The sequence below is a fragment of the Harmonia axyridis genome, chromosome X (genome assembly GCF_914767665.1).
Source record: "Harmonia axyridis chromosome X, icHarAxyr1.1, whole genome shotgun sequence".
Classification (NCBI taxonomy): domain Eukaryota; kingdom Metazoa; phylum Arthropoda; class Insecta; order Coleoptera; family Coccinellidae; genus Harmonia; species Harmonia axyridis.
The window spans coordinates 37,272,471-37,284,556 of record NC_059508.1 but is presented as its reverse complement, the minus strand read 5'-3'; the positions used below and the strand labels follow the sequence as shown (position 1 = coordinate 37,284,556).

Below are 12,086 nucleotides of genomic sequence, written 5' to 3'. Positions count from 1 at the left end.
GCTCCCAAAAAGTGAGATATCATAGAAAATATCGCTATATTTGTTGTTTACGGCCATACCACGCTGAAATTGCCAGTTCTCGTCAGAACACTGAAGCCAAGCAGCGTCGGGCGCGGTTAGTACTTGGATGGGTGACCGCTTGGGAACACCGCGTGCTGTAAGCTTTTTTTTTACGTTCTGCATCGGTCTGCCGAGATAACGTGGTGCATCGGTATGATCGAGTTTACGTTCTGCATCGGTAAGATCGAGATTACGTGATGCATCGGTAAGATTGAGATTACGTGGTGCATCGGTAAGATCGAGTTTACGTGGTGCATCGGTAAGATCCAATTCACGTTCTGCATCGGTAAGATCCAGTTCACGTGGTGCATCGGTAAGATCGAGATTACGTGGTGCATCGGTAAGATCGAGTTTACGTGGTGCATCGGTAAGATCCAATTCACGTTCTGCATCGGTAAGATCCAGTTCACGTGGTGCATCGGTAAGATTGAGATTACGTGGTGCATCGGTAAGATCGAGTTTACGTGGTGCATCGGTAAGATCCAATTCACGTTCTGCATCGGTAAGATCCAGTTCACGTGGTGCATCGGTAAGATTGAGATTACGTGGTGCATCGGTAAGATCGAGTTTACGTGGTGCATCGGTAAGATCCAATTCACGTTCTGCATCGGTAAGATCCAGTTCACGTGGTGCATCGGTAAGATCGAGATTACGTGGTGCATCGGTAAGATCGAGTTTACGTGGTGCATCGGTAAGATCCAATTCACGTTCTGCATCGGTAAGATCCAGTTCACGTGGTGCATCGGTAAGATTGAGATTACGTGGTGCATCGGTAAGATCCAGTTCACGTGGTGCATCGGTAAGATGGAGATTACGTGGTGCATCGGTAAGATCGAGATTACGTGGTGCATCGGTAAGATCTACTTTACGTTCTGCATCGGTCTGCCCTTGTTTACGTGGTGCATCGGTAAGATCGAGATTACGTGAAGCATCGGTATGATCGAGTTTACGTTCTGCATCGGTCTGCCCGATATTACGTGGTGCATCGGTCTGCCCTAGTTTACGTGGTGCATCGGTTTGGACTTAGAGATATATTTTCGACGTGAAAATGTTCCGATACAACTTTTGAACCAGGATAGTTAGAGAGATGATTTTTTCTGGGATGTACGTGGATCGGGGAATGGATTGTGGGAAATAACTTGCCATGACCGAGGTGTCCTCGAATTTTTTTTTTTTTCGAAAAAAATTTTCTGATTGTGGAATTTTCTCAAATTTGATTTGGTTGCCTCCTAATGTGTTCTAAAAGAGTAAATCAGTAATCGGAATCGAAAAATATTTTTCGGATTTTTTTTTTTTTCGAAAAAAATTTTCTGATCGTGGAATTTCCTCAAATTCGATTTGGTTGCCTTCTAATGTGTTTTTAAAGCGTAAATCAGTAATCAGAATCAATATTCATTGTCGACTTTAATTTTTATAAGGAAAAATGTTCACGTCCTTAAACGCCTCCCCATCATCAGCCCGAGTCCAAGTCGATGTCAGTCCCGAGCGGACGGTGTCAGATACTACCTATCGCCGAGGTCTGGACTTGGCGAGATATTACGACGTGAAATGTTCCGATACAACTTTTGAACCAGGATAGTTAGAGAGATGATTTCTTCTATGTTGTACGTTGATTGTGGAATGAAATACGGAAAATAACTCGCCATGACCGAGGTGATTACGATTTTTTTTTTTTTTCGAAAAAAATTTTCTGATCGTGGAATTTTCTCAAATTTGATTTGGTTGCCTCCTTATATGTTCTAGTAGCGATAATCAACAATCAGAATCAAAATCCATGGTCGGGTTTGATTTTTATAAGGAAAAATGTTCACGTCCTTTTTTACAACCCCGACTCATTGACGATGTTAGAACCGAGCCGGCGGTGTCAGATACGACCGATCGCCCCGGTCCCGATCGTCATTTACGTTGTGCATCGGTCTGCCCGAGATTACGTGGTGCATCGGTATGATCGAGTTTACGTGGTGCATCGGTAAGATCCAATTCACGTTCTGCATCGGTAAGATCCAATTCACGTTCTGCATCGGTAAGATCCAGTTCACGTGGTGCATCGGTAAGATGGAGATTACGTGGTGCATCGGTAAGATCGAGATTACGTGGTGCATCGGTAAGATCTACTTTACGTTCTGCATCGGTCTGCCCTTGTTTACGTGGTGCATCGGTAAGATCGAGATTACGTGAAGCATCGGTATGATCGAGTTTACGTTCTGCATCGGTCTGCCCGATATTACGTGGTGCATCGGTCTGCCCTAGTTTACGTGGTGCATCGGTTTGGACTTAGAGATATATTTTCGACGTGAAAATGTTCCGATACAACTTTTGAACCAGGATAGTTAGAGAGATGATTTTTTCTGGGATGTACGTGGATCGGGGAATGGATTGTGGGAAATAACTTGCCATGACCGAGGTGTCCTCGAATTTTTTTTTTTTTCGAAAAAAATTTTCTGATTGTGGAATTTTCTCAAATTTGATTTGGTTGCCTCCTAATGTGTTCTAAAAGAGTAAATCAGTAATCGGAATCGAAAAATATTTTTCGGATTTTTTTTTTTTTCGAAAAAAATTTTCTGATCGTGGAATTTCCTCAAATTCGATTTGGTTGCCTTCTAATGTGTTTTTAAAGCGTAAATCAGTAATCAGAATCAATATTCATTGTCGACTTTAATTTTTATAAGGAAAAATGTTCACGTCCTTAAACGCCTCCCCATCATCAGCCCGAGTCCAAGTCGATGTCAGTCCCGAGCGGACGGTGTCAGATACTACCTATCGCCGAGGTCTGGACTTGGCGAGATATTACGACGTGAAATGTTCCGATACAACTTTTGAACCAGGATAGTTAGAGAGATGATTTCTTCTATGTTGTACGTTGATTGTGGAATGAAATACGGAAAATAACTCGCCATGACCGAGGTGATTACGATTTTTTTTTTTTTTCGAAAAAAATTTCTGATCGTGGAATTTTCTCAAATTTGATTTGGTTGCCTCCTTATATGTTCTAGTAGCGATAATCAACAATCAGAATCAAAATCCATGGTCGGGTTTGATTTTTATAAGGAAAAATGTTCACGTCCTTTTTTACAACCCCGACTCATTGACGATGTTAGAACCGAGCCGGCGGTGTCAGATACGACCGATCGCCCCGGTCCCGATCGTCATTTACGTTGTGCATCGGTCTGCCCGAGATTACGTGGTGCATCGGTATGATCGAGTTTACGTGGTGCATCGGTAAGATCCAATTCACGTTCTGCATCGGTAAGATCCAATTCACGTTCTGCATCGGTAAGATCCAGTTCACGTGGTGCATCGGTAAGATGGAGATTACGTGGTGCATCGGTAAGATCGAGATTACGTGGTGCATCGGTAAGATCTACTTTACGTTCTGCATCGGTCTGCCCTTGTTTACGTGGTGCATCGGTAAGATCGAGATTACGTGAAGCATCGGTATGATCGAGTTTACGTTCTGCATCGGTCTGCCCGATATTACGTGGTGCATCGGTCTGCCCTAGTTTACGTGGTGCATCGGTTTGGACTTAGAGATATATTTTCGACGTGAAAATGTTCCGATACAACTTTTGAACCAGGATAGTTAGAGAGATGATTTTTTCTGGGATGTACGTGGATCGGGGAATGGATTGTGGGAAATAACTTGCCATGACCGAGGTGTCCTCGAATTTTTTTTTTTTTCGAAAAAAATTTTCTGATTGTGGAATTTTCTCAAATTTGATTTGGTTGCCTCCTAATGTGTTCTAAAAGAGTAAATCAGTAATCGGAATCGAAAAATATTTTTCGGATTTTTTTTTTTTTTCGAAAAAAATTTTTCTGATCGTGGAATTTCCTCAAATTCGATTTGGTTGCCTTCTAATGTGTTTTTAAAGCGTAAATCAGTAATCAGAATCAATATTCATTGTCGACTTTAATTTTTATAAGGAAAAATGTTCACGTCCTTAAACGCCTCCCCATCATCAGCCCGAGTCCAAGTCGATGTCAGTCCCGAGCGGACGGTGTCAGATACTACCTATCGCCGAGGTCTGGACTTGGCGAGATATTACGACGTGAAATGTTCCGATACAACTTTTGAACCAGGATAGTTAGAGAGATGATTTCTTCTATGTTGTACGTTGATTGTGGAATGAAATACGTAAAATAACTCGCCATGACCGAGGTGATTACGATTTTTTTTTTTTTTCGAAAAAAATTTTCTGATCGTGGAATTTTCTCAAATTTGATTTGGTTGCCTCCTTATATGTTCTAGTAGCGATAATCAACAATCAGAATCAAAATCCATGGTCGGGTTTGATTTTTATAAGGAAAAATGTTCACGTCCTTTTTTACAACCCCGACTCATTGACGATGTTAGAACCGAGCCGGCGGTGTCAGATACGACCGATCGCCCCGGTCCCGATCGTCATTTACGTTGTGCATCGGTCTGCCCGAGATTACGTGGTGCATCGGTATGATCGAGTTTACGTGGTGCATCGGTAAGATCCAATTCACGTTCTGCATCGGTAAGATCCAATTCACGTTCTGCATCGGTAAGATCCAGTTCACGTGGTGCATCGGTAAGATGGAGATTACGTGGTGCATCGGTAAGATCGAGATTACGTGGTGCATCGGTAAGATCTACTTTACGTTCTGCATCGGTCTGCCCTTGTTTACGTGGTGCATCGGTAAGATCGAGATTACGTGAAGCATCGGTATGATCGAGTTTACGTTCTGCATCGGTCTGCCCGATATTACGTGGTGCATCGGTCTGCCCTAGTTTACGTGGTGCATCGGTTTGGACTTAGAGATATATTTTCGACGTGAAAATGTTCCGATACAACTTTTGAACCAGGATAGTTAGAGAGATGATTTTTTCTGGGATGTACGTGGATCGGGGAATGGATTGTGGGAAATAACTTGCCATGACCGAGGTGTCCTCGAATTTTTTTTTTTTTCGAAAAAAATTTTCTGATTGTGGAATTTTCTCAAATTTGATTTGGTTGCCTCCTAATGTGTTCTAAAAGAGTAAATCAGTAATCGGAATCGAAAAATATTTTTCGGATTTTTTTTTTTTTCGAAAAAAATTTTCTGATCGTGGAATTTCCTCAAATTCGATTTGGTTGCCTTCTAATGTGTTTTTAAAGCGTAAATCAGTAATCAGAATCAATATTCATTGTCGACTTTAATTTTTATAAGGAAAAATGTTCACGTCCTTAAACGCCTCCCCATCATCAGCCCGAGTCCAAGTCGATGTCAGTCCCGAGCGGACGGTGTCAGATACTACCTATCGCCGAGGTCTGGACTTGGCGAGATATTACGACGTGAAATGTTCCGATACAACTTTTGAACCAGGATAGTTAGAGAGATGATTTCTTCTATGTTGTACGTTGATTGTGGAATGAAATACGGAAAATAACTCGCCATGACCGAGGTGATTACGATTTTTTTTTTTTTTCGAAAAAAATTTTCTGATCGTGGAATTTTCTCAAATTTGATTTGGTTGCCTCCTTATATGTTCTAGTAGCGATAATCAACAATCAGAATCAAAATCCATGGTCGGGTTTGATTTTTATAAGGAAAAATGTTCACGTCCTTTTTTACAACCCCGACTCATTGACGATGTTAGAACCGAGCCGGCGGTGTCAGATACGACCGATCGCCCCGGTCCCGATCGTCATTTACGTTGTGCATCGGTCTGCCCGAGATTACGTGGTGCATCGGTATGATCGAGTTTACGTGGTGCATCGGTAAGATCCAATTCACGTTCTGCATCGGTAAGATCCAATTCACGTTCTGCATCGGTAAGATCCAGTTCACGTGGTGCATCGGTAAGATGGAGATTACGTGGTGCATCGGTAAGATCGAGATTACGTGGTGCATCGGTAAGATCTACTTTACGTTCTGCATCGGTCTGCCCTTGTTTACGTGGTGCATCGGTAAGATCGAGATTACGTGAAGCATCGGTATGATCGAGTTTACGTTCTGCATCGGTCTGCCCGATATTACGTGGTGCATCGGTCTGCCCTAGTTTACGTGGTGCATCGGTTTGGACTTAGAGATATATTTTCGACGTGAAAATGTTCCGATACAACTTTTGAACCAGGATAGTTAGAGAGATGATTTTTTCTGGGATGTACGTGGATCGGGGAATGGATTGTGGGAAATAACTTGCCATGACCGAGGTGTCCTCGAATTTTTTTTTTTTTCGAAAAAAATTTTCTGATTGTGGAATTTTCTCAAATTTGATTTGGTTGCCTCCTAATGTGTTCTAAAAGAGTAAATCAGTAATCGGAATCGAAAAATATTTTTCGGATTTTTTTTTTTTTCGAAAAAAATTTTCTGATCGTGGAATTTCCTCAAATTCGATTTGGTTGCCTTCTAATGTGTTTTTAAAGCGTAAATCAGTAATCAGAATCAATATTCATTGTCGACTTTAATTTTTATAAGGAAAAATGTTCACGTCCTTAAACGCCTCCCCATCATCAGCCCGAGTCCAAGTCGATGTCAGTCCCGAGCGGACGGTGTCAGATACTACCTATCGCCGAGGTCTGGACTTGGCGAGATATTACGACGTGAAATGTTCCGATACAACTTTTGAACCAGGATAGTTAGAGAGATGATTTCTTCTATGTTGTACGTTGATTGTGGAATGAAATACGGAAAATAACTCGCCATGACCGAGGTGATTACGATTTTTTTTTTTTTTCGAAAAAAATTTTCTGATCGTGGAATTTTCTCAAATTTGATTTGGTTGCCTCCTTATATGTTCTAGTAGCGATAATCAACAATCAGAATCAAAATCCATGGTCGGGTTTGATTTTTATAAGGAAAAATGTTCACGTCCTTTTTTACAACCCCGACTCATTGACGATGTTAGAACCGAGCCGGCGGTGTCAGATACGACCGATCGCCCCGGTCCCGATCGTCATTTACGTTGTGCATCGGTCTGCCCGAGATTACGTGGTGCATCGGTATGATCGAGTTTACGTGGTGCATCGGTAAGATCCAATTCACGTTCTGCATCGGTAAGATCCAATTCACGTTCTGCATCGGTAAGATCCAGTTCACGTGGTGCATCGGTAAGATGGAGATTACGTGGTGCATCGGTAAGATCGAGATTACGTGGTGCATCGGTAAGATCTACTTTACGTTCTGCATCGGTCTGCCCTTGTTTACGTGGTGCATCGGTAAGATCGAGATTACGTGAAGCATCGGTATGATCGAGTTTACGTTCTGCATCGGTCTGCCCGATATTACGTGGTGCATCGGTCTGCCCTAGTTTACGTGGTGCATCGGTTTGGACTTAGAGATATATTTTCGACGTGAAAATGTTCCGATACAACTTTTGAACCAGGATAGTTAGAGAGATGATTTTTTCTGGGATGTACGTGGATCGGGGAATGGATTGTGGGAAATAACTTGCCATGACCGAGGTGTCCTCGAATTTTTTTTTTTTTCGAAAAAAATTTTCTGATTGTGGAATTTTCTCAAATTTGATTTGGTTGCCTCCTAATGTGTTCTAAAAGAGTAAATCAGTAATCGGAATCGAAAAATATTTTTCGGATTTTTTTTTTTTTCGAAAAAAATTTTCTGATCGTGGAATTTCCTCAAATTCGATTTGGTTGCCTTCTAATGTGTTTTTAAAGCGTAAATCAGTAATCAGAATCAATATTCATTGTCGACTTTAATTTTTATAAGGAAAAATGTTCACGTCCTTAAACGCCTCCCCATCATCAGCCCGAGTCCAAGTCGATGTCAGTCCCGAGCGGACGGTGTCAGATACTACCTATCGCCGAGGTCTGGACTTGGCGAGATATTACGACGTGAAATGTTCCGATACAACTTTTGAACCAGGATAGTTAGAGAGATGATTTCTTCTATGTTGTACGTTGATTGTGGAATGAAATACGGAAAATAACTCGCCATGACCGAGGTGATTACGATTTTTTTTTTTTTTCGAAAAAAATTTTCTGATCGTGGAATTTTCTCAAATTTGATTTGGTTGCCTCCTTATATGTTCTAGTAGCGATAATCAACAATCAGAATCAAAATCCATGGTCGGGTTTGATTTTTATAAGGAAAAATGTTCACGTCCTTTTTTACAACCCCGACTCATTGACGATGTTAGAACCGAGCCGGCGGTGTCAGATACGACCGATCGCCCCGGTCCCGATCGTCATTTACGTTGTGCATCGGTCTGCCCGAGATTACGTGGTGCATCGGTATGATCGAGTTTACGTGGTGCATCGGTAAGATCCAATTCACGTTCTGCATCGGTAAGATCCAATTCACGTTCTGCATCGGTAAGATCCAGTTCACGTGGTGCATCGGTAAGATGGAGATTACGTGGTGCATCGGTAAGATCGAGATTACGTGGTGCATCGGTAAGATCTACTTTACGTTCTGCATCGGTCTGCCCTTGTTTACGTGGTGCATCGGTAAGATCGAGATTACGTGAAGCATCGGTATGATCGAGTTTACGTTCTGCATCGGTCTGCCCGATATTACGTGGTGCATCGGTCTGCCCTAGTTTACGTGGTGCATCGGTTTGGACTTAGAGATATATTTTCGACGTGAAAATGTTCCGATACAACTTTTGAACCAGGATAGTTAGAGAGATGATTTTTTCTGGGATGTACGTGGATCGGGGAATGGATTGTGGGAAATAACTTGCCATGACCGAGGTGTCCTCGAATTTTTTTTTTTTTCGAAAAAAATTTTCTGATTGTGGAATTTTCTCAAATTTGATTTGGTTGCCTCCTAATGTGTTCTAAAAGAGTAAATCAGTAATCGGAATCGAAAAATATTTTTCGGATTTTTTTTTTTTTCGAAAAAAATTTTCTGATCGTGGAATTTCCTCAAATTCGATTTGGTTGCCTTCTAATGTGTTTTTAAAGCGTAAATCAGTAATCAGAATCAATATTCATTGTCGACTTTAATTTTTATAAGGAAAAATGTTCACGTCCTTAAACGCCTCCCCATCATCAGCCCGAGTCCAAGTCGATGTCAGTCCCGAGCGGACGGTGTCAGATACTACCTATCGCCGAGGTCTGGACTTGGCGAGATATTACGACGTGAAATGTTCCGATACAACTTTTGAACCAGGATAGTTAGAGAGATGATTTCTTCTATGTTGTACGTTGATTGTGGAATGAAATACGGAAAATAACTCGCCATGACCGAGGTGATTACGATTTTTTTTTTTTTTCGAAAAAAATTTTCTGATCGTGGAATTTTCTCAAATTTGATTTGGTTGCCTCCTTATATGTTCTAGTAGCGATAATCAACAATCAGAATCAAAATCCATGGTCGGGTTTGATTTTTATAAGGAAAAATGTCACGTCCTTTTTTACAACCCCGACTCATTGACGATGTTAGAACCGAGCCGGCGGTGTCAGATACGACCGATCGCCCCGGTCCCGATCGTCATTTACGTTGTGCATCGGTCTGCCCGAGATTACGTGGTGCATCGGTATGATCGAGTTTACGTGGTGCATCGGTAAGATCCAATTCACGTTCTGCATCGGTAAGATCCAATTCACGTTCTGCATCGGTAAGATCCAGTTCACGTGGTGCATCGGTAAGATGGAGATTACGTGGTGCATCGGTAAGATCGAGATTACGTGGTGCATCGGTAAGATCTACTTTACGTTCTGCATCGGTCTGCCCTTGTTTACGTGGTGCATCGGTAAGATCGAGATTACGTGAAGCATCGGTATGATCGAGTTTACGTTCTGCATCGGTCTGCCCGATATTACGTGGTGCATCGGTCTGCCCTAGTTTACGTGGTGCATCGGTTTGGACTTAGAGATATATTTTCGACGTGAAAATGTTCCGATACAACTTTTGAACCAGGATAGTTAGAGAGATGATTTTTTCTGGGATGTACGTGGATCGGGGAATGGATTGTGGGAAATAACTTGCCATGACCGAGGTGTCCTCGAATTTTTTTTTTTTTCGAAAAAAATTTTCTGATTGTGGAATTTTCTCAAATTTGATTTGGTTGCCTCCTAATGTGTTCTAAAAGAGTAAATCAGTAATCGGAATCGAAAAATATTTTTCGGATTTTTTTTTTTTTCGAAAAAAATTTTCTGATCGTGGAATTTCCTCAAATTCGATTTGGTTGCCTTCTAATGTGTTTTTAAAGCGTAAATCAGTAATCAGAATCAATATTCATTGTCGACTTTAATTTTTATAAGGAAAAATGTTCACGTCCTTAAACGCCTCCCCATCATCAGCCCGAGTCCAAGTCGATGTCAGTCCCGAGCGGACGGTGTCAGATACTACCTATCGCCGAGGTCTGGACTTGGCGAGATATTACGACGTGAAATGTTCCGATACAACTTTTGAACCAGGATAGTTAGAGAGATGATTTCTTCTATGTTGTACGTTGATTGTGGAATGAAATACGGAAAATAACTCGCCATGACCGAGGTGATTACGATTTTTTTTTTTTTTCGAAAAAAATTTTCTGATCGTGGAATTTTCTCAAATTTGATTTGGTTGCCTCCTTATATGTTCTAGTAGCGATAATCAACAATCAGAATCAAAATCCATGGTCGGGTTTGATTTTTATAAGGAAAAATGTTCACGTCCTTTTTTACAACCCCGACTCATTGACGATGTTAGAACCGAGCCGGCGGTGTCAGATACGACCGATCGCCCCGGTCCCGATCGTCATTTACGTTGTGCATCGGTCTGCCCGAGATTACGTGGTGCATCGGTCTGGACTTAGAGATATATTTTCGACGTGAAAATGTTCCGATACAACTTTTGAACTAGGATAGTTAGAGAGATGATTTTTTCTGGGATGTACGTTGATTGGGGAATGGATTGTGGGAAATAACTTGCCATGACCGAGGTGTTCTCGAATTTTTTTTTTTTTTTCGAAAAAAATTTTCTGATTGTGGAATTTTCTCAAATTTGATTTGGTTGCCTCCTAATGTGTTCTAATAGCGATAATCAACAATCAGAATCAAAATCCATGGTCGGGTTTGATTTTTATAAGGAATAATGTTCACGTCCTTTTTCGCCTATGTTCTTTTTCGACGTGAAAAGTTCCGATACAACTTTTGAACCAGGATAGTTAGAGATGATTTTTTCTGGGATGTATGTTGATTGACGTACGAAACTTGGAAAAAAAATAGAAAAGACCGAGGTACTCTAGAAAAAAAATTTATTGAAAATATTTTTTTGATTTCGGAATTAATTCGAAATTCATTCAGATGTCTTCTATCAATATCGCGAAAGAAAAATCAATAATCAGAATCGATATTCATCTAAGATTATTTCCTTTTGGATTGTGTTAACATTCGGTACGATCTTGTCTACGTGATGCATCGGTTTGTTTCTCGGCTCTTGTGAGCAAGTTGGACACTCGAGACGGCCTCCATCGATCGGATTAGGCGGGCTTTAATGTTAACGTGCTGCATCGGTGTGATCTTGTTTACGTCATGCATCGGTATAGCTTTAAATCGCGCCGTAAAGTCGTTCACGTCATGCATCGGTATCTTAAATCGCGCCGAAAAGTCGTTCACGTCATGCATCGGTATCTTAAATCGCGCCGTAAAGTCGTTCACGTCATGCATCGGTATCTTAAATCGAGCCGAAAAGTCGTTCACGTCATGCATCGGTGGCACAAAAAAAAGACGCCGATGCATGACGTGAGCCGACTTTTCGGCGCGATTTAAGATACCGATGCATGACGTGAACGACTTTACGGCGCGATTTAAGATACCGATGCATGACGTGAACCGACTTTTCGGCATGAAGTCAGCTAAAATTATCGTGTGCATCTTGGGTCGGTCCACGTACCGTAGATCAGAGAGGGACGACGTACATACATCGGATACATTTGTATCCAACAAGTTACGATCGTCGTCTGATCCAGCGGTAATCGGACCTACTCTCGTGAATTTATTTTGCCCCTTGAATAATTTTGTACCGATGCACGACGTGAAGTCGACTTTTCGGCATGGTTTAAGCTAAAATTATCGTGTGCATCTTGGGTAGGCCCACTTACTACAGATCAGAGAGGGACGACGTACATA

General features: G+C 41.5%; 1 non-coding gene across 1 annotated transcript; it reads left to right on the top strand.

The window, feature by feature from the left end:
* Nucleotides 1–45: 45 nt before the first annotated feature.
* LOC123688388 lies at nt 46–164 on the top strand. The gene has a single exon (XR_006749912.1). It is a non-coding gene; the product is annotated as a 5S ribosomal RNA (ribosomal RNA).
* The last annotated feature ends 11,922 nt before the right edge of the window (nt 165–12,086 follow it).